Raw genomic sequence first — 23,691 nt, forward strand, 5'->3', positions numbered from 1 at the left:
AAAAAATATTGTCAAGTTTCTTGTTGTGGTTCTGTATGTTGGGTAGCAGGCTCATTTGAAGGTGGAATCAACCCTGAAGGGAACTCACTTCTACTTTCAGAATGCATGGGAGGGAGGGGGGGGGGAAATTCAGCTCTTGGGGGGAGATAATGAAGAAAACACCATGGCTCCATTGGGAATGGAGGGGGTGGTGGGCCCCATGGAAAATATTCTCGAGATGCTCCATACATGTTTCCTGGAGGAGGTGGAGGAAAAAAAGGTCCTCTTCTCATGAACTGATTCCTTGGATCCACTGGAAACAATGGACCTCTGATTGGAGGGAAAGGTGAGAAAGCAAAGCCAGAGGCGGTTTCTTGGTTTTCAGCAGGGAGAGATGAATTGGGCACATTGGAATTATCAAGATCAACTTTGGAATCATTTCTACTGGATTCCATTTCAGAAAACATAAGCCCATCTATTTGATCCAAAGGCGGCAGAGTAGAACTTCTGAGTTCTGCTGGTCCCGATGGTCCACCATAATTAGAATAACATCCATCTTGCCTTGGTAGAGGAAGACTCACAATATGGTTGGCCTGGTGGAGCGATCATCATCTTAGGGTTCTGTTCCCATGGAGATGACAGGGGCCTAATGTTATAAGGCACTCTCTGATGATCAGTTATCCCATCATAGCCGGATTCTCTTCTTTCATTGATAATTTGAGGGCCCAGAGGATTCTCTGGGCCTCTTGAGCTTCTTCCTCCTACCCCTGGAAGCAAAGGTGAGAGTCTGAGTGGACCCTCCTTTTCCAAAAGTGGAGCTCTCATTTCAGATGAAGGTCAACCCAATGGTGAGGGACCATCTGGGAAATGCTCTCTGCCAATGGCTGTATTTGAAACATGAAGTGCAGAAGGATCTTTTTTAAATTTAGACTCATTTTCGGTGAAGTTTTGACTGTCGTGAGCCTCTTGTTTCCCTAAATCATTGAGATATCTTTCAGCACTCTGAGCTGCCCACTCATTATCTTGTGCTTTTTCCTCATAGTGTGTAATCTGCCCCTGATAAAAATAAATGGTTCTCTCTAACTCTTCTTCAAGGTCTTTGACTTGCTTTCTATAGGTCTTAAGCTGTTCACTTGCATGGCTGATGTTTTCCTCCATTTTGAAAAGTTTCTCCTCTTGCACTACCTGGTCATTTTCCTCTTCTGTTACTTTCCTCTGGAGTTTCATTACAATTGCTTCATATACTTCAATGATGAGTTTAAGTTTCTGTTCAAGATGCTGATTCTCACTTTCAAATTGTGTATTTTTTGACTGCAGAGATGCTTGTTCTGTCTTAAGATTTTCAATCTCTTCTATAAGGTCTTCCTTTGTTTCAATGACTTCAGATACTAAAGTAAAAACTTGATTTCTTTCTCCTTCTAAGATTTTAAAAGAGGAATTTAACTTATCAGCATAAAGCTGTTTCTTCAAAGCTCCTTTTGGCTGATCCTCTAAGTGAGCACTGATTTCTGATTCACTTTTCATTTCCAACTCCAAGTTACCATCGTCTTTTAGGTCTTCTTCAAGCACAGGAGCCCAATCTTTCAGCAATTGTTCAGAGACTTAATGTGATTTTCTTTCTCTCTTAGAACTTGTTCTTCATGTTCTTTGGAGTCTTCAAGTGTTGTTTTCTGATTATTAAGGCCATTCACTTCTTCTTCCCATACTTCCGCTTCCTGTAAAAGCTGTTTCTGACTTTCCAGGAGTTGGGAATTTTCATTTGAAACTTCTTTTATTCGTACCTTCAATCCTTCTGCATTCAGTTGAAATATTGTTAAGGTTCTTGTAGCTTCAGGTATATGTGATCTGAGGGATTTTGATTCCTCTTCTAGGGACTTAATACTTTTTGATATATACTCTATCAATTCAGCCTATTGAGAATGTTTAGTTTTCCCTTCTTTTAGCTCTTCTTCTAGACAGAGCATTTCATCCTCAAATTTAGATATGGACCTATCCAGGTTTGCGTATATTGCCTCCAAATTTTCCACTTGTATTGACTCCTTCTCCAAAATGGCATTCTTTAAAGATGACTCTAAGCCTTCATATTCTTTTTGGACAAGACTGACTTTTTCAAGTAGTCCACATTTTTCCTCAATTAATTCAGAAAGTTTTAGAGCAAGCTTTTTTTCTCTTCTCAAGTACTGCCTGCTTCTCACAGACTGAAAACTTCTCCACAAAAACAAGACAACAACAAAAAATCCAATAGCTGTACGTATCCCCAACTCCCATGGACAGCCATAAGGACTAGGGTGTGTTTCCATGTCTTCAGACAAGGCACACCACAACCCTGCTTACTTCTTCCAGGACCACCCCCAAGTATGGCTGAGGGGCACCTGTTGCCCCTCCATCACCCTAAGGCTACTTTGGCTATTCCCTCCACAACCACACCGTGCCCAGCCAAAAGAGGCTATGGACACTCAGGCCTTTGGTCAGGAGTATAAACCTGCACCAGGCAACGGAGCAGACCATTGTCAACCAGTGAGGGTGGGGGGCGCTTTGGGCATGGGCATGGGAGCCCCAGTCATGGGCTCCCAGGGGCCTAGCACACTCACACTGCCTGTCAGGGAATCTGGGCCCCTCCCCTAGGCTGTGCATCCTGAAGTAGCGCAGGTTCAAGCCTGTCCCAGTGGATCCAGAGAGGAGTCCTCTCTAGGTCACCTACCTGTTGATTTGGTTTAGGCCAGGTGAGGGCAGAACTTATTATGTGTGTTCTATACAGTCATAATATCACCCAGTTTGATATAACGAAAATTCTAAACCTTTGTAAAATTTTTAAAGAGCTAGGACATCACATATTTATGTTTGTATCATTTGCCCTTGTAATGAATCATTCCTTTCTCCCCCGCCACCCCCGTCCTCTCTCTTTTTCCTTCCTTTATACTTCCTCCCTTTCCTTTTCTTGCAGTGTTGGAGGTTAAACTCCAAGGCCTTCTACATGCTAGGCAAGCTCTCTACCACTGAGCTTCATTCCCAGCCCTGTTGACACTTATCATAGAAGTCATAGGAATTATTTCTGATGACTGATGATCTTGATCACCCTTTTACCAGCTTGCTGGACACTCCACACATTCCATTCTTTTGTGAGATCTTTGTTCTCATCTTCAAAACTGGCTCATCTTTTTATTTTGACCAAGCTACAGAGGTCTTTATGTATTCTGGTTATAATTCCTTTATTAGACATATGTATTTCACATATTTTTCCATGTGTGGCTTAATGGGTTCTTTGATGATGAAAAACAGAAACTTTTACTTTTTAATTTCCAGATCATTCCACTTCCTTTTATGGTTAGTGCCTTTTGTATCCTGTCTCAGAAATCTTCACCGACTCCAAGATTGTGAGGTTGTTTTCCTATTTTTTCCCCTTGTAGAATATGTTTTACATTTAAGTTGATGATCTGCCTCAAATTATTATTATTATTATTTCAGTTATGGTGGTTGTCTAGAGTCATAAATGCTAAGAAAACACTCAGGTTCTCTGCAGGATTAGACCTGAACTAAGCCTCAGGCTGAAGACTTAATTTCAGTTCTAAGAAAGGGTTTTTGTTACAGTCCTGGCTTTGACCATCCACAGAAGTACCCCTTACTGACCAGAGGCCACAAATAGAAACCCCAACCAAAGAAAAACTATGTTGACTTCCCTGGGTCCAATGCAATTAATTTATGATCATATTTATTTACTAAATTTTCCTTGGTAACAGTCTTTGTGTCTCTTCAAAAAATGTACCTTCATTTTTTATTAAATCCTGAGGGATGCAAAATATAAAAGTTAAAAAGAAAATACAAAGATAAGAAAATGCAGATTCATACGTTGTTACATTCTATAATTTGAGTCATGCCATCATCTTCTTCTCTCTTTAAAAGGGCGGATTTAGCCAGGCACCAGGGCACACATCTGTAATCTCAGCACCTTGGGAGACTAAGGCAGAAGGATTGCAGTTTTGAGGCCCAGGATGGACACCTAAGACAGACCCTAAGCAATGTAGCCAGAGTGTCTCAAAATTAAGAAAATTTAAAAAAGACTGGAGATGTGGCTCAGCAGTAAAATGCCTATGGGTTCAATCCCCAGTACTAAAAATAAAAACATATAAAAAGGTTATCTGCAGATTCCCCACTGAGGAAAAAAGGCTGAATTCCCCTCTTCTTAGTGCCAGGAGGCTTCTGCAAATGAGACCTAAGGTAAACAAAAAAGTAGTAGGAGATTTATAAAGGCCAGAGATTGTTTCTTTCCTTTACAAATTACAATGTATCACTTCTTACTAGGGAAATAAAACATGTTTATTCAGAAAGTAATTTTCCAGGTATTCTCTTTATGGTCACAGTCATCTTTTTGTACAGTTGACATTCATTTTCATAAAAACGGATTTTTGAAAACACAGAAGGATGGAAAAGATTTGATGATGTCCCTGCAGGATTGCTTCTTGTTCCTATAACTAGAGGCAGAAGGACCAGACAGCACAGCAAGGGGTAGGGCATGCTTGGCAGAAGCAACAGCTCAAAGACAGAACGAATAAAACAGTGATGTATTAGAGAAGAGAGTTCAGTTAATGATCCTGGCAGATGCTTCTTTGTTTACATACAAAAAAATTTAGTCTCCCCACACTTTGTGCTCAACCTTGAAAACACAGTCTCATTAGTCAGAAAGAATCTGCTCTAATTATTCTTCAAATTAGAAGCTCCTTTGGGTATGTGGTCTATTCCAACTATCTGGTAACAGAAAATTCAAGAGGAATTTATGGAGCCTGACTTTGGGGACGCCTTATTTCTAGCTTGTTAAGCAGGATATTACTCTAAAAATCCTTTCCTTTCTCACTGGGATTCCATCCAGACAGGGGCAAACTCAGAAGGTTCCTCTTTCCAATGGTGAAGCTGAAGAGTGAGTCAGACTTGAGTAAAAGAAACAAATTGATCAAGTTGTTAATTGCTTAAATCTGTAAATTCATAGTAATGCCAATGACTAGCACCACTGTGTTTATAAAGCCCTTTTCATGTGCCTTATTTTAGTTAGTCTGCTCTACAGTTCTATAAATTAGATAACAAGCAATGTGTATTTGTTCTTGGTACTGGTTGCTATCAATTTTACATTACCTTTTGCATAAATGAAATTGTGCTAGGTTGGCCACCTTGAAGTAAGCTGGAAGGTTAACAGTTTCTCCCAGACTCTGTCTCATTTTAATAGGATAGTCTTTGATGATGATATATACTCCTCTATGGGAATCACAGCTAAACTCAGAATTAAGTTTCAACTAAAAAACTAATGATGTGATAGATCTGTTTAGACAATATCAGGATGGCAGTTAGTCATTGCTTGATTCTACAAATGGTAAAGTTTTAAAATTTTAGAAGGCTAGGAATTATGTAAAATAACAAAGCATAATATCCAAAGTTGAAAGAAATTCATGGTAAATGAGAGTACCAATAACTGGCAACTTCAACTGAAGAAAGCAGTCCTAGAAACCTAATTTTCTGGCACCAGAAAAACATGCATGCTTCAGTAGTGTCAAATTTCACATTGATGGTAATATTTCCAAGAACACCCTCAGACTCAGTGGTTCCCTAGCGAACCCACAGCATTCACAAGCTCTTATGTCCAGGGTTATAGCTCATGACAATAAAAGGATACAGAAAAGGGAAAAGATATATTGGAAGGTCTGGGTGCCTCTCCCAGTGCAGGCTCATAGGAGAAACTGAATTTTTCTAGCAATGATGTGTGAAAACATGTGTGAGGTATTGCTAACTAGAAACTTGACCAGAGCATTGGTGCCAGAGTTTTTATTGGTGATCAGTTGAGCATCGAATATGACTTGTGTCTTCAGCTACTCTGCTACTCAGAAATTCCAGAGCCCTACAGTTTTGAAAAAGCAGGTGTCCACTATAAACCATATCATTAGCATAAACTATCTGGTCAAAATGGCACAACATGGCCCAAGCAGGCAGGCATACAAAAACATTTGTCAGGCAAAACCTTCCAAAGCTCAGCTCTCAGAAGTCAGCCAAGGGTCAGTCCTGACAAAACACTCTTGGGGATGTACAGTTTGAGCAACCCAGGCCTGCTAGGTTATTCCTTTCCATCATATTGTAGACTCTGATGTGGAAACACTGAAATCATTAAGAAGAGTAGTACTCTGAGACTATTGTCAACCTACTCCATACTCTCTATATTAATCATGGTGAGTCCTTTTGTAAGTTTAATATACTCTCATGTGATTTAACAATTTAATGTTGCATTATTATATTTTATTTTATGATAATCTGAATTTATTGTTTTATATATTTAGTTTTATGGATTTGTTTATACTCATATGAATTGCATTGGTTCATTTTTTATCTAGCTACTTGAGCACCAAATCCAAGACCTATTCTGCCCTTTCTTACATATCTTCATCAGGTGTATTTTATAAACTGCATGTTTATCTGAAAATGACTAGTCAAGTCATCTTTATTTCTCATTTTATGATAGTTTACTATTTATTTATCTGCCATTTAAATGTATATCTATATTTTTATCAAATGATAACACATAGATGATTTTAAAAATAAAATTTCAAACATGTAAAAAATTTCTCTCCTTAATTCAAATTTTCCAAGTTTTTGAAAAATTAAAAAAAATCAATTTGGTAGCCAAAATCTTACCAGTTACCTAAGACTATGCAAGATCTTTTTTTATAGTCTATGAACTATGATCATTCAAATTCATATATCAGAAATATGAATATGATTAACAAGAGCTGCCTAAAACTTTACTGGTAGTGCTATACAATAAATATTATTTTTGCATTGCAATTGCTTCTCTAAATTGAACATTTCTGAATTCCATATTCTGAATCACCAAAGTGTTTTGGATCTTTGTAGAGATTCAGGTTATGAAATCAGTGGGTCTCATGATCCATGTGCCTTTACTTCAACTCTTTTCTCACCATCTGTGGTGTTTCCTTCATATTTCTAAATAATACGCTTTATATCACTTAAATTTTCAGTTTTGGACAATGTATATCAACTTATTAAATGAAAAAAATGGAGGATGGAGACTTATTTCTCTCAGTTAAATAAATCTTAACCCGTCCATATATTCAAAGCAGTTATATTTGAGGAATGCTTGTGTTTTATGCTTTTATAATTATCATTTTATAATTGAGGCATATAGAGCATTATGCTTCTGATTCTCTATGATTTGAGGGTTTCTATGGAATGAATAACTAGCTTTTATCAATTGCTTGATTTTTATGTACTTTTCACCAATTCAACAAAACTTTATCAAATAACAAAAACTATTCTCTGAATATGACCAACCCATCAGGTATCCAACCATTGTTCCTCCTGGAGGCTGCCATCTTTCTCCTATACTCTAAACTGGTCTTCTTTTTAGGTTTTCTTCAAGTTCTCAACTTGGGGCTTTCTCATATTAAGCAACTTTGGAATTTCTTCAATTTTCTCCTATGTAGGATCTTCTATTTTCTATATTTCACATACTCTAACACCAACTGGAGCAATGAAATATAATTTGGACAACAACTACCTGGAGTTGGCCAAGGATGGACAAGTTAAAGCGTGTAGCGTCTTGACTGCTCTAACTTTAGATATCATCCAACAGGTCTTGTTTAAATTTTTATTACATTTTTGGCCAAATTCTTTAGATGTACATCTGTAATTTTCCAACCAAGGAAGCATGTCTCTGGGAATTATGTAGAGAAGCTGGGGATTTCACTCTTCACAATCTAGAATTATACTTAATTTGCCATGTTTTCTGTATAGCAGTCTCACACTTAGTTACACCTCAAGTGTAGAAAACTTCCAGACCTAATTTTCATAGAGCAAATTTCTATGTGTCTGCCACAATAGATGACAAGTAGTTCTCTGTCCAGTGGGATTTAGGTTTAAGAGCTTAAACAACTTTTAAATATAGACTTTTAAAGAAAATTTTGCTATTACAAAGTCAGAACCCTTTCTTCAAGAGGTCGTTGAGCTTCAAGCCCTTGTATTGCACTGTGGTCAAGAATTTGCTTCTGTTTGGCTTACTCTTCTACAATCAATTAAAGTCTAATTTCCTCTATTCTGACAATTTAGTCATTTCTAGCTATTTAGTTTGATTTTTGAAAAAGAGTTTTGAAATCTTTAGCCTGCATTCATATTTGTATTGTCTTCTTTCCTGTTTCTTTTGTCTATATTGCTTTGTATATTTAAAAGTATTATTTGCCGCAGTCTGGCTGGGCACAATCAGGAGCCACTTGTCAAAAGAAACTAACTTTATTTTTAGAACCACACACGCCAAACAAAACAGCCTCTCAGGAAAAACCCTCAGAGCCTCAACTGCCACCACCGGCTTTCCACAAGCCTCTCTCTCCCACACAAGCTTCTCTCCACCTCCCACAATCCTCCTGCTCTTGAGGCCAATTGGCTGGGTCACATGGGCGGAGCCAAAAAAGTCCCCCAATGAGCAGCTCCGTGGTCTGAAAGGGCAGGGAAACAGTCCAATGAGCATCACCGCAGAGGAGCCAATCAGCTAGATGTTGCTGGGGCCGAGGAGCCAATCAGCTAGATGTTGCTGGGGCCACTGTGAGCCAATCATCAGCCGGCAGCTGGAAGTTTGGTGGCAGCTGGAAGTTTGCTGGGGCCCCTTCGGCTGTGGCTCTCAACATCTCCCCCTCTCTGTTTAAACAACAAGCATGTGGCTTAGGGACCGTGTCTGTTAGGCAGTCCAATTCAACATATGGTCCTTACCCGTCATCGGATGAACTGACCTCTAGGCGTCAGCCTCCTGTCTTAGGTTGGTACCACTGCAATTGGATCATACCCGTCACTGACTACCGGTCCAGCATACAGCTATACTTGTGGATAGGCCTTTGCACCAGTGGGGGAGTGAGGTTCTTTGCCTCACCTCTGTTGGCCCCCAAATTTTAGACCATCACTAGTAGAGGAGGATGCAAAATGCCATGACATTAAGCCAATTGAGGGCTCCTTTGAAAAATTGTACCACCGGTGACATCATCAGCAAAAATACCCCAACACTACCACAAGTCGCTGCACCAACAGATAGTTCACAATGCATACAGGTGAGCTCACAATGTGTCCAGGCAAGTTCTGCAAGCAGTTCAGTGATGGCTATTGTAGAAGCTGTAGATTGGTTTTATCTTTGACTTCACCAGCACTGGGATGAAGATAGGAATTCTGGCAATAATGGCTAAAGAAAAAATTATGTAACATTACAGAAGGCACTAAAAGAAAACAATTTTCTTAACAATTTACATTGTCTTCACCGGCACTGGGATGAAGATAGGAATTCTGGCAATAATGGCTAAAGAAAAAGTTATGTAACATTACAGAAGGCACTAAAAGAAAACATTTTTCTTAACAATTTACATTATCTTTAAGAGAATTATTAAATATAATGAAAAGGAAAGGTGAAAGTAAACAAACAGATCTGTTAACCTTCTTTTTTGTTTACATATTAAAACAATCCTCAACAGTTGTTTACCCAATTTAAATTAAACCATATAAATCACGTCAAAAAAAATATTTGGATCCATTTTATCATGAGCGCTCATCATATATGATATATGGACATACATACATTCAAACATATAACACAAAACACAAGTGTGCACACATAATATAATACATACAACACATAACATTATAGTAAAGGCCTTATAACTTTTTACAGGTGAAATCTCCATTGCAATGTTTAAAAACTCTATAGTCAAAAAATAGAACTGATCAGCAAAACATTAACCTAGGTCTGTATGAGCTCAAAAAACAAAATAGAACTTCATGATATGGCAAAGGGCAATAATAAAATAGATATTGAAAAAAGCATCCTGGTTCTGTTGCAGATGTAAGAATAGCCAAACTGGAGTTTTGGATATCAGTTGTTATGGATTTGAGCCAAATCATCTTCTTTTTGGTCTGTAGAAATCGCTTTAGTTAATCTTTCTGGAATCCAAATCGGCTGCTGTTCTCCCTGTGGAAACACATAAACAGACCCCCGACTCCAGACAATCACTGGGTCAGGACCTTGGTTAATCTCTCTGGAATCCAAATCGGCTGCTGTTCTCCCTGTGGAAACACACAAACAGACCCCCGACTCCAGACAATTACTGGGTCAGGACCTTTCCATTGTCCTGTTAGAATATCCTTCCAAAGTACCTTGGGCTTATGCACATTTTTTGGACACATATGCCTTTCCGCAGCACTAAGTCCTGATGAATCCAAATTTAAAAAGTTTAGAGTAAAAAGGGTTATTTTAAGTTTATCTTTGGGGAATATATACCCCTTCCCAATTCCTTCTTTTTGCTTTAATAAGTACATTTTAATAGTTTGATGAGCTCTTTCAACTATGCCTTGTCCCTGTGGATTATATGGGATTCCTGTTATATGAGTAATGCCAAATGTTGAGCAAAATTGTTTAAAAGAGGTAGAAGTATAACCAGGGGCATTATCTGTTTTTAACTGTTTTGGAACACCCACAGTGGCAAAATTTTGTAAGCAATGAGCTATAACATCTTTAGTTTTTTCTCCGGCATGAAGGGAGCCCATCAAAAATCCAGAAGAAGTAACAACTGTAACATGCAAATATTTTAATTTTCCAAATTCTGGCAAGTGTGTGACGTCCATCTGCCAAATATGGTTAGGTATCAATCCTCTAGGATTGACTCCAAGATTAACTTGTGGTAAAAAGGTCACACAATTTTGACATTGTTTTATTATTTGTCTAGCTTGTTCCTTAGTTATTTTAAAACGCTTTTGTAAAGTATTAGCAATGACATGGAACTTTTTATGAAAATTTATAGCTTCTTCTAGTGTAGAGAAAATATGTATGTCATGTGTAGTTTTATCTGCTAAATCATTGCCCAAACTAAGGGCTCCAGGCAATCCTGTATGTGCCCTGATATGTCCTATAAAGAATGGATCTTTTCTGTCCCAGATTAGACTTTGTATAGTGGAAAGCAAAGAGAAAACAGTAGAAGAAGGGGAAATCCTACCAGCATCTTCAAGAGATACTATAGCATTAACTACATACTGACTATCAGAAAATAAATTAAATACAGAATCTTTAAACATCACAAAAGCTTGTAAAACTGCATTAAGCTCTACCTTTTGAGCTGATTGTTTGGGTACTAAAAATGTAAAAGTTTGATCAGGGGTAACTACTGCTGCTGTACCATTATTTGACTCATCAGTGAATATATTTGGAGCATTCATGATAGGTGTTTTTCTTGTCATTTTTGGAAAAATTACAGGATGCAATGACCAAAAAGACAATAAAGGATTAGATGGTAAGTGGTTATCAAATGAAACATTAGATTTGCACATGATTATTGCCCAAGTATTTAACTCATTAGCTAACTCATCAATTTGATTCATAGTATATGGAGTAATAATTTTATTGGGAGAAATTCCAAACACTCCCTTTGCTGCTTTTATTCCTTTGAGTATTAATTGTCCTACAGCCTCAGGATACCTAGTAAGAATAGTGTTAGGAGAATAAGATAAATGTATCCATAATAATGGACCTTCTTGCCAAAATACTCCTGTAGGAATATTTTTTGTTGGTAGTACAATAAATAATAAAGGCAAACTTATATCAATTCTATCCAAATGCATATTTTCCATATATGTTTCAATGATTTTTAATGCCTTTCTTGCTTCAGGCGTTAACATTCGGGGTGAATTTGGATCTGATGGACCTTTTAGGATATCAAATAAATGTCCCAACTCTCCTATTGGTATACCTAAATAAGGCCTTATCCAATTTATGTCTCCTAATAACTTTTGAAAGTCATTAAGTGATTTGAGTTGATCTACTCGTATTTGAATTTTTGGTGGACGGACCATGGTTGAGGATAATAGAACTCCTAAATAATTAATTGGAAAATTTAATTGTACTTTATCTATTGCTATCTCTAGATTATAATTTTTTAATAAGTTTGTAAGTGTGGCATAACATTCTAGCAATGTGTTTTTATCTTTGTGTGCTAATAATACATCATCCATATAGTGAAATATTTGTAGTTCAGGATTTTGATTTCTAAGTGGCTGGATTGCTTTGTTAACATAAATTTGACACATAGTTGGGCTGTTAGCCATCCCTTGAGGGAGTACTTTCCATTCATATCTCTGATCAGGACCTTCATGATTTAGTGCAGGGATAGTAAATGCAAAACGTGGACTATCCTCAGGATGAATTGGAATTGAAAAAAAACAATCTTTAATATCTATAACTAAAACATACCAGGTTTTTGGCAAAGCAGACAATTGAGGAATCCCTGATTGAGCAGGTCCCATAATAACCATCTCATTATTAATGGCTCTTAAATCTTGCAATAATCTCCATTTACCAGATTTCTTTTTGATGACAAAAATGGGAGTATTATGGGGAGATACAGAAGGTTGTATATGACCTTCTGCTAATTGTTGTTTGACCAGGTCATGGACTGCTTGTATCTTTTCTTTAGTCAGGGGCCACTGAGGAACCCATACTGGTCTTTCTGATTTCCAAGTAATTTTTATTGTCTCAGTGGCCCTTTCTGAAAATCCAACCCATGTCTGTCTGTTCCTTGATCTATTTGTATTGGTGCTGCTATACCTTGTTCTTGTTTTTCTAATCTTTTTCCTTTCCTAAAACCTTGTCTAGTCATAATAGTGGGTGCATTTTGGTTGATGTTATTTGTTAATGTCAAACCTAATTGATCTAGGACATCTCGTCCCCATAAATTTACGGGAAGATGATTCAATACATATGGCTGTATAGTTCCTTCACATCCTTCAGGATCCTTCCAATCTAATACCATTGCACTTCTATGGGGATTAGTTGCCACTCCTAGGCCTCGAAGCGTTTGAGTGGCTTGTTGTAATGGCCAATGTTTTGGCCATTCTTGACGAGAGATGATGCTAAGGTCTGCACCTGTATCCAGTAGCCCATTAAATTCATGTCCTTGAATATTTAGTTTTAGCATGGGGCGAGAATCTAAATTTAAAGAAAGCATAGCCCAATCTACACCTGTGGAGCCTAATCCCTTGGAACCTCTTTCTACAGTACGACTGGAAAATTTATCATGTAGGCTGGGTATTATTAGTAACTGTGCTATTCTATCTCCTGGTGAAATTACTGATATACCCTTTGGAGAACTGGCTATAATTTTTATTTCACCTTCATAATCGGGATCAATTACCCCAGGACTTATCATAAGTCCTTTTAGAGTAGAAGAGCTGCGTCCCAATAATAAGCCTACTGTTCCTTTGGGAAGAGGTCCTTTCACCCCTGTGGGAATGATTTGAACTCCCATCTCTGGAGTTAGTACTGCTCTGGCGGAGGCGCAGATGTCCAACCCTGCGCTCCCTCTGGTTTGTCTGATGAGGGATCTGATGGACAATGTGTCCTGGGCACTACCCTGATGGGGTTGCTGGGTTCCTCCAGTGCTCCGTATATTTGTGGTTTTGGGCCCCGGAGCATTGGGCCCCCCTGTCCATTTTTTGGCAATGGAGCCCGATGCCTTTCTCCACGATATCGTGGATAAACACCTGGTCCTGGTTCGTTTTTTGATAATAGAGTACCCTCTATGGTGGTTTGAGAACGGCATTCATTAGCCCAATGTCTCCCTCTACGGCATCGTGGGCAAATACCTGGTATTCTACTCCTTTGATACCTAGTTTTGTTAAACCCTCCTCCAATGGGGCAATTCCTTTTAAAATGTCCTGTTTGTTCACAATTGTAGCATGTTCTTGGCCTGGCATCTAAAGCCTGTTTTACTGCAGCTGCCACAATTTGCCCTTGTTCATTAATGTCTCTGGCATCTAAAGCCTGTTTTACTGCAGCTGCCACGACTTGCTCTTGTTCATTAATGTCTCTACATAATTTAATATATGTGTTTAAATCTTCATGTTTCCATGGTCTAATGATATCTCTGCACCAACGATTCGCTTGCTCATAAGCCAGGTGTTTTAGTAATGGCATTGCTTGTTCTGTATTCCCAAAAACTCTGGTAGCTGTTTGAATAAGCCTATCTACAAATTCAGCATAAGGTTCATTAGCTCCTTGTATTACCTTAGATAATTGACCTTGTAAACCTCCATGTCCTTGTAAAGTCTTCCATGCCTTAATTGCATCTGCAGCAATTTGTGCGTATACGCCAGGATCATATGCAATTTGTTGCTGCTGATCCTCATAAGGTCCCTTTCCTAACAACATATCTAGATTTCTCTGAGGATAACCAGCTGCTGCATTTCGCCTAGCCGTCTCCTTGCAAAATTCCTCATTGGCAACCTTCCATAACAGGTATTGTCCTCCATTTAGCACAGCTTTACACATATTAGCCCAATCTGCTGGCGTCATGTTCAAGTTGTTAATGGATTCGACCATGCTTACAGTGAAGGGTGCTTGAGGACCATAGGTTGTTACAGCCTCTTTTAGCTGCTTCACTGTTTTGAAATTTAAAACTTGGTAAAATCGCTGCCCTCCTGCCTCAAATACAGGGCATGTTAATATTTGAGATCTTGTCTCAGGATCCCAACTATCAACTGTGGGGGTTGGGGACCTCCCAGCATATGGAGGTGGCCTTGTTAGTTGGACACTTACGTCCTCTGGTGATAGAAAGGTGTTAGTAGCAGTCTCCTGTTGTAACTTTCCCCCTGATGGCTTTTTCTGTTTTACACTTTCTTTCTCTGTCTGACTAGCTTGAGAGGCCTTCTCTTTTACTTGAATCTTTTCCTCTGTCTGACTAACTTGAGAGACCTTCTCTTTTACTTGAATCAATATGTCTTCTCCTTCCTCTACCATTGTTTGAACTGAAGGCTTTGGACTAAGCAAACAAGATATGAACATCCACAATGGCAATGTGCCGACTGGCAGAGTCCCTGGGCTTTTCTTTTCTATTCTTTTTAAATCTTCACCACGATGGTTCCATTGTGATATATTTAACAACTCCTCCTTAAAAAGCCATGGGCTACATTTTTGTATTGTATCAACGTATGCCCTGATTGTTCTTGATTTTACTGAGATGCCTCCTTCCTCTAACAATTTACTTAACACTCTTTCAGTTTGTTTTTTACTAATTTCTGATCCCGTATTTCTACTATAATACAACCCAACAAGATAACGCCTAACAAAACTGAAACTGAGTGAAACAAAATTGGAACAACACAAAATCATTATAATAGCCTCCTGAAATGTCCATCCGTCCTTTCTCCCTATCTGTTCCTCAGATGTGAGTGGTTTTTCTTCCATCTTACACATCTCCAGGGACAGGCAACTTAAAACAAAAGTGAAACAAAATAACAAAAGAAGAATCTTAAAATGGCTACCCAACCTCTTGCCCTGCCCTCAGGGGCGAGCAGTTCACTTACCCTCAGTCGCTCCCCGTGCGAGCCACCAAATGCCGCAGTCTGGCTGGGCACAATCAGGAGCCACTTGTCAAAAGAAACTAACTTTATTTTTAGAACCACACACGCCAAACAAAACAGCCTCTCAGGAAAAACCCTCAGAGCCTCAACTGCCACCACCGGCTTTCCACAAGCCTCTCTCTCCCACACAAGCTTCTCTCCACCTCCCACAATCCTCCTGCTCTTGAGGCCGATTGGCTGGGTCACATGGGCGGAGCCAAAAAAGTCCCCCAATGAGCAGCTCCGTGGTCTGAAAGGGCAGGGAAACAGTCCAATGAGCATCACCGCAGAGGAGCCAATCAGCTAGATGTTGCTGGGGCCGAGGAGCCAATCAGCTAGATGTTGCTGGGGCCGCTGTGAGCCAATCATCAGCCAGCAGCTGGAAGTTTGGTGGCAGCTGCAAGTTTGCTGGGGCCCCTTCGGCTGTGGCTCTCAACAATTATTTCTGTGGGTTTGGAAACAAATTGAATTAAATGTGTTTAGTCCACATTTAGTTGAAAGCCTCATGCTTGTAGCTGTATATCTATTTGATAACCATCATGATGACTATATCTCCACATTCAATGGCTAAATTTATTTTGTGTTTGTTGCTTTGTTTTCTGTATAATTCAATTTATTCAGAATATGGTGATCTATCTAGATACTCAACACATTACTGTTATTTACTCGCACCCTAGGAACCATTTTTATATTTGTACATAAATATCTCTATATATTAATTTTTATCAGGGCTTTATATGATATTGATCTATGTTGAAAAGTAAGACATTATTTTTATTTCTGTGTACTGCTGAGTCTTTAATATATTTGTTTTCCCAGAATGTCCTCAGGATAACACTTTGTTAAATTTTTTCCTTGACAAATAGAAAAAAAAGTTACAAAATCTTTCATTTCCTTTGCCCAATACAACATGTAATCTGAATGTCATATTCCAAGGGCAATGGATGGCAGTGTTTTGAAATAACATTGTTAGTGAAGCAGAGCTGTTCAGTTGAAGGATTTTGTTAGACAAGGTGTTTAATAGTCACATGATATTAAAAGTCTGATTTCTTTACTGCCTTCACACTGAGTAACTGATCCCATAATAATTGAAAATATTTCACTGTGAATTAGCACAGTGTGTAATAAATAGGTTATGCTATACTCATCAATCTTGATATTTGATTATATTGGTGACTTTATTAAATGGCTACAGAATAAATTGAATCCAATACTGCTCTTGACCCTTACTCAAAGTGTAGGTGATACATACATGTAAATGAATTATTTCCAGAGGAATATTTCCTGGATTTTCTAGAATTCATTATAAGTGGGTATAACAGAAATACAACCACCATCTTATTCCTTTCTTCAAGGAATACCCTAACATAGTGGATAAAATTTTGATCAGTATCATGGTTAGTTGGTTTAGGTATAATGTATACATCTATTATACAGTAAATTCTATACTATATTGATTTTAATTTTATTGTTTCCACACAAAGCATTTCTTTCGTATCACTTAAGAATTTTGTGAAGTATAAGCAATTTTAACTCTTTAGTAAATAAAAAGATAGATTATCTTGAAATTTTAGTTTTAAATCCAATTTAAATGAATTAAATTCAGTTTAACTTCTTTCTGCTCTTATAGACTTAATTTTATTTCTTCTTGGAGTAAAGGGAAATGCATGGTCAATTGTTATAAACACATCTCCAATATTTTTTAGCTATTACACAGACATAAGAAATACTGATTTTTCCAAAAGCAAGTTTGTGTTGGTCATGAGAAAGTGCCAGTCTGTCTAAGTCCATTTTCTGATGGTAGAACTCAACTGTCTCCATACAATTATCTTGGTATGGGAAGTATGTAAGATTCTTTGGGAGGAGTGTTCTGTTTCATCCAATTCTTCTTTATAACTGAGGAAACTTTTTATGTGAGTTCTCCCACAATCCCATCAGTGGTAGACATCTATAGGTCATTCTTGAATAAATTGTCCACTAAGTAGAACTGAAATTTCTGGGTAGTTTCTAGTGTTGATTTCCTATTCAAATGTTTGGATTACTTCACAAGAAATGGCTGGTTCTTCTTCTAAAGGAATGAGGCAAAGCTTTCAAGAATTTTTGTAAATGGTCCCTTGCTCTTTTTTTGTGTCCCAGTATTTACTAATAAGTTTCAAGTCTTAAGAAATCTATATCCTAGAAATGAATATTGATCTGATATTTGCACACTTCCTCAAATTGTCAGGGTTAAATGTCAAATGCACCTAAGAACTACCTTACTACAATCCATCTCATTCTAATTATGGTCCAAGAATGGAAATCAGTACTCTACCATCATGAGTTATCCATCCAAGGAATTAAGTTACCATCTTCCCTTCTTTTTAAAATTTTATCATTTTTTATAAATTTATATATGACAGCAGAATGTATTACAATTCATATTACACATATAGAGCACCATTTTTCATATCACTGATTTTATACAAAGCATATTTATACCAATTCGTGTCTTCATACATGTACTTTAGATAATGATGTCCATGACATTGCACCATCATTTCTAACCCTATGACCCCTCCCTTCTCATTCCACTCCTCTGCCTTATCTAGAGTTTGTCTAATCCTCCTATGATTCTCCTCCATACCCACTATGAATCAGCCTCCTTATATCAGAGAAAACATTCAGTATTTGGTTTTGGGGATTAACTAACTTCACTTAACATTATTTTCTCCAACTCCATCAATTTACCTGCAAATGCCATGATTTTATTCTCTTTTATTGCTGAGTAATATTCCATTGTGTATACATGCCACATTTTTTTAATCCATTCATCTACTGAAGGGCATCTAGGTTCATTTCACAGCTTAGCTATTGTGAATTTTGCTGCTATAAACATTGATGTGGATATGTCCCTGTAATATGCTGTTTTTAAGTCCTCTGGGTTTAGACTGAGAATTGGGATAGTTGAGTTTAATGGTGGTTCTATTCCCAGTTTTCCTAGGAATCTGCATACTGCTTTTCATATTGGCTGCACCAATTTGCAGTCTCACCAGCAATTTATGAGTGTACCTTTTCCCCACATCCTTGCCAAAACTTATGGTTGTTTGTATTCCTAACAGTTGCCACTCTGACTGGAGTGAGATGAAATCTTAGAGTAGTTTTGATTTGCATTTCTCTAATTGCTAGAGATGATGAAATTTTTTCATATATTTGTTGATTGATTATATATCCTCTTCTGAGAAGTGTCTGTTCAAGTACTTGACCCATTTATTGATTGAGTTATTTGTGTTTTGGGTGATTAGCTTTTTGAGTTCTTTAGTTAATTTAATTCCTAAGGTCTTGATCCACTTTGAGTTGATTTTTATGCATGGTGAGAGATAGGGGTTTAATTTCATTTTAATGCATATATATTTTGAGTTTTCCCAACATGATTTGTTGAAGAGGCTATCTTTTCTCCAATGTATATATTTGGCACTTTGTCTAATATAAGATAATTGTAATTTTGTGGGTTAGTCTTTGTGTCCTCTATTCTGTACCATTGGTCTACCAGTCTGTTTTGGTGCCAATACTATGCTGCTTTAGTTACTATTGCTCCATAGTATACTTTAAGGTCTGGTATAGTGATGCCACCTGCTTTACTCTTCCTGCTAAGAATTGCTTCAGCTACTCTGGGTCTCTTATTTTTCCAGATAAATTTCATGACTGCTTTTTCTATTTCTATGAGGAGTTCCATTGGGATTTTGATTGCAATTGCATTAAATCTGTACAGTGCTTTCGGTACTATGGTCATTTGGATAATATTAATTCTGCCTATCCAAGATTAAGGTAGATTTTTAAATCTTCTAAGGTCTATTCAATGAAAAGTATAGAACCCTAAAGAAAGAAATCAAAGAAGATACTTTCATTTCTTTCTTTAGGGTTCTATTCTTTTCATTGTATAGAACTTTCACCTGTGTTAAAGTCACCTAAGATTTTTTTTTTTTTGAGGCTATTGGAAATGGGGTAGTTTTCCTCATTTCCCTTTCAGAGGATTTGTCACTGATATATAGAAATTATGAATTATGAGTGTTGATTTTTATATTCTGCTACTTTGTTGAATTCATTTACTAGTTCTAGAAGTTTTCTGGTGGACCTTTTCAGGTTTTCTAGGTATAGAATCATATCTTCAGCAAATAGTGCTAATTTGAGTTCTTCTTTTCCTATGAGTATCCCTTTAATTTCTTTCATCTGGCTAACTGCTCTGGCCAGTGTTTCAAGAACTATGTTAAACAGAAGTGGTGAAAGATGGCATTCTGGTTTTGTTCCAGTTTTTAGAGGGAACACTTTTAATTTTTCTCCATATAGAATGGGGCTTAGCATAGACAGCCTTTATGATGTTGAGATATGTTCCTGTTATCTTTAATTTTTCTAGTGTTTTGATCATAAAGGGATGCTGTATTTTGTCAAATGCTTTTTCTGTGTTTATTAATATTATCATATGATTCTTATGTTTAATTCATTTGATGTGATGAATTACATTAATTGATTTTTGCATGTTGAACCAACCTTACATCCCTGGGATGAATTACACTTGATTGTGGTGCACTATCTTTTTGATATGTTTTTGTAGTTGATTTGCCAGTATTTTATTTAGAACACATTCATTAGGGATATTGTTCTGATTTTTTCTTTTCTTTCTTTTTTTCTTTTTTTTTTTTTTTTTTTTTTTTTTTTTTTGATGTGTCTTTGCTTGGTTTAGAATCAGAGTGAAATTGGCCCCATAGAATGAGTTTGGAAGTGCTGCCTCTTTTTCTATTTCCTGAAATACATTGAAGAGTATTGGTGTTAGTTCTTATTTAAAGGTCTTGTAAAACTCAGCTATGTATCCATCTGGTCCTGGGCTTTTCTTGGTTGGTAGGATTCTGATGTCATCTTCTATTTCATCACTTGATATTAGTCTGTTTAAATTGTTTTATCAACCTGATTCAATTTGGGCAAATTATATGACTTAATAAATTTATTGATGCCTTCAATATTTTCTTTTTAATGGAATACAAGTTTTCAAAGTAATTTCTAATTATCTTCTATATTTCTGTAGTGTCTGTTGTGATATTACCTTTTTCATCACATATGTTAGTAATTTGAGTTTTCTCTTTCCATCTCTTTGTTAGTATAACTAAGTAATTGTCGATTTTATTTCTTTTTTCAAATAACCAACTTTTAATTTTGTTAATTTTTTTCAATTGTTTCTTTTGTTTCAGTTTCACTGATTTCAGCTCTAATTTTAATTATTTCGTTTCATCTACTGTTTTTCGTGTTGATTTGTTCTTCTTTTTTCTAGGGCTTTGAGATGTAAGGTTAGGTCATTTATTTTTTGAATTTTTCTTATTTTAAGAAATGAACTTCATACAATGAACTTTCCTCTTAGTACTTCTTTCATAATGTCTCAGAGATTTCAATATGTTGTGTCCATGTTCTCATTTACCTCTATTTTTTTTAAATCTCCTTGGTGTCTTTTGCAACCCATTGTTCATTCAGTAGCATATTATTTAGTCTCCAGGTGTTGGAGTAATTTTTATTTTTTATTGATTTCTAATTTTATTCCATTATTATTTGATAAATTTCAGGGTAGTATCTCTACTTTTTTGTATTTTATAAGAGTTGCTTAGTGGCATATTATGTTGTCTATTTTAGAGAAGGATGCATGTGCTGCTGAGAAGAAAGTGTATTCTCTCATTGAAGGATGAAATATTCTATATATGTCAGTCAAGTCTAAGTTATTGATTGTATTATTATATGAGATCTATAGTTTCTTTGTTCAACTTCTGTTTGGAAGATATATCCAGTGGTGAGAGAGATGTGTTAAAGTCACCTAAGATTATTGTATTGTGATCTATTTGACTCTTGAACTTGAGAAGAGTTTCTTTGATGAACATAGATGCTCCATTGATTGGGGCATATATATTTAATTGTTAAGTCTTGTTGGTGTATGGTTCCCTTAAGCAATATGAAATGAGGGTGGAGATACCAGCTAACAACAGACAATCGCACCTGTTGGATGAGAAGGGAAGCAGGAAAGAAACTGATTTCCCAAACAATCAATAATCCTTTTTTTTTTAAGACTTTTCTTTTTTTCCCCCCTCTTTTTCTTCTCCCTATCTATCCTCCCACCCTTACATACACAACATATGTGAAACCAAGTACTTTGCATAAATTAGAATTTTGAGTACTGGAATGTCTGAATAGTATATTAGATGTGTGTTGTATATGCCTTTGCTTTTCTTTTTTCCCCTCCAATTTTTACTATTTTAATATCATTTATTTTTCTGAATACATATGTGTATTTGTTTTATATACTTTACTGTCTTCAAATGGAAGATATTAATTTTCAACATAAATGGAAAACCTTTCCATTTTGTGGGATATAAAGGTTAATGTTGGGGAAGACATGGGTAAAGTGAACCAGAATTTCTCCTGTCTTCAACCAAGCTTCATGATGGGAAGTTGTAACAATCACACTCAAAGATAAGGTAGTAACAAGAAGGGAAAATGTGGAGAATCCAAGATGGCAGGCCAGAGGGAGGCAGCATTCTGTGTAGCTCCTTGACCTAGGTCTCAACTAGTGGGAATACTGTTTCTATGAGAGTGATAGAGGACATCTACACAGCTGCTCTCATGCAAAAATCACCAATGCTGTGCCCCTGCACAGGGCTCCGGGCCTCAGCATTAGAGCAGGACTCCTGACTCCTGACACCCAACTCCCAACTACTAGCCCACGCAGGGCTACTCCCCTGTGAACCCACATCTACCAACAAGGGGTCCCCCAGTCCCTCCATCTTGTGACTCAACTTTGGCAGCTATGGCCATAGTCCCCTACATAGTAACCCACCTGCACCTGGGGACATCTCACAAGCTCTGAAGACAGTCAAAAGCCACAGTACTAAATGTCACAGAGCTCATCTCTGAACTCATCACACAACACCATCACCATCATCCAGCTCCCCCCACCCCACCTTACACCCTGGCACACTGGAAGTGGACAGCCTCCATCTTGGGTCATCTTCCTCCACTGTTTGGTGGTGGCAACTCCCAGATTGGAACTCCAGCTGGTCAGGTACCCCATTTTCAACTCCTCACTCTCCCCAGCGGCAGTAACCCGGCCCACTAACTGCCCAACGCAAAACAGCTCTCAGTGGAATGGGTGTGTAGTGCGACCAGGGCTCCACAGTTGGAGGCCTCAGTGAGAGAGGTCTCTTAATTGGGAACTGCTAAGGCAGAGGGAAACAGTGCAAAAGTTTGGAGACTAACTTTCCCATCCTGGTTACCTTCACCATCCTGAGGGTGGAGATACCAGCTAACAACAGACAAACCCACCTATTGGATGAGAAGGGAAGCAGGAAAGAAACTAGTTGAGACCTGGGTCAAGGAGCTACACAGAATGCTGCCTCCCTCTGGCCTGCCATCTTGGATTCTCCACATTTTCCCTTCTTGTTACTACCTTATCTTTGAGTGTGATTGTTACAACTTCCCACCATGAAGCTTGGTTGAAGACAGGAGAAATTCTGGTTCACTTTACCTATGTCTTCCCCAACATTAACCTTTATATCCCACAAAATGGAAAGGTTTGCCATTTATGTTGAAAATTAGTATCTTCCATTTGATTTTTCCCCTTTAAAGTTAGCCCAGAAATGGAGTATGAGTGGTGGTGGTTGAAGATGAAAGGAGGAAGTGTAGATGATTGCAGTGGATCTGGTGCAGATCGACCCTATTAAACCACCAGGGATTGTGTCCGTCAGTCTTAAATGTGAACTTATTGCACTTTTGATTTCACTCTTGGAGCTCTGGTCAAAAAAAATTCTATAATTTTAATTTTTAATAGTTCAGTAGACAGCAGTGTTCTTGCAGGTGATGTCTAAATCACAAGTCAGCAAACTCTTGCCCATAGGCCAAATCTTGACAACTTGCTTTTATAGATATTTTTTACTAGTACATATCTAGTCTCTATGGTTCATTGTCTATATTTGTTTTTGGGCTGCAACAAGATTGAATGGGAGAGATAGTCTATGATGTGCAAGGATAATATGTTTATTATCAGAACCTCTGTAGAAAATGTTTGTTGACCACTGATCTAAATACTTTCTGAGTGTACATCTCTCAGTTGTCAAATATAATTATCATTTTCACAATAAAATCCAATATTAAATGTAAGTGTGCATATGTCTTAGGTTTGTAATTTTGTGGATAATTTCCACAGAAATCACCTATATTGTTCAGCGTGTAGTATAAAATGAAAGAAACAATATAAAATCAGTGAAGAGAACTTAGTGTATAGACAAGTAGCTA

At 37.4% G+C, this 23,691-nt stretch overlaps 1 pseudogene; it reads right to left on the minus strand.

The window, feature by feature from the left end:
* Positions 1 to 11: 11 nt before the first annotated feature.
* Positions 12 to 22,471, minus strand: LOC114078935 (melanoma inhibitory activity protein 2-like; annotated as a pseudogene).
* Positions 22,472 to 23,691: the final 1,220 nt, after the last annotated feature.

This window comes from Marmota flaviventris, chromosome 5, assembly GCF_047511675.1.
Source record: "Marmota flaviventris isolate mMarFla1 chromosome 5, mMarFla1.hap1, whole genome shotgun sequence".
Lineage (NCBI taxonomy): Eukaryota > Metazoa > Chordata > Mammalia > Rodentia > Sciuridae > Marmota > Marmota flaviventris.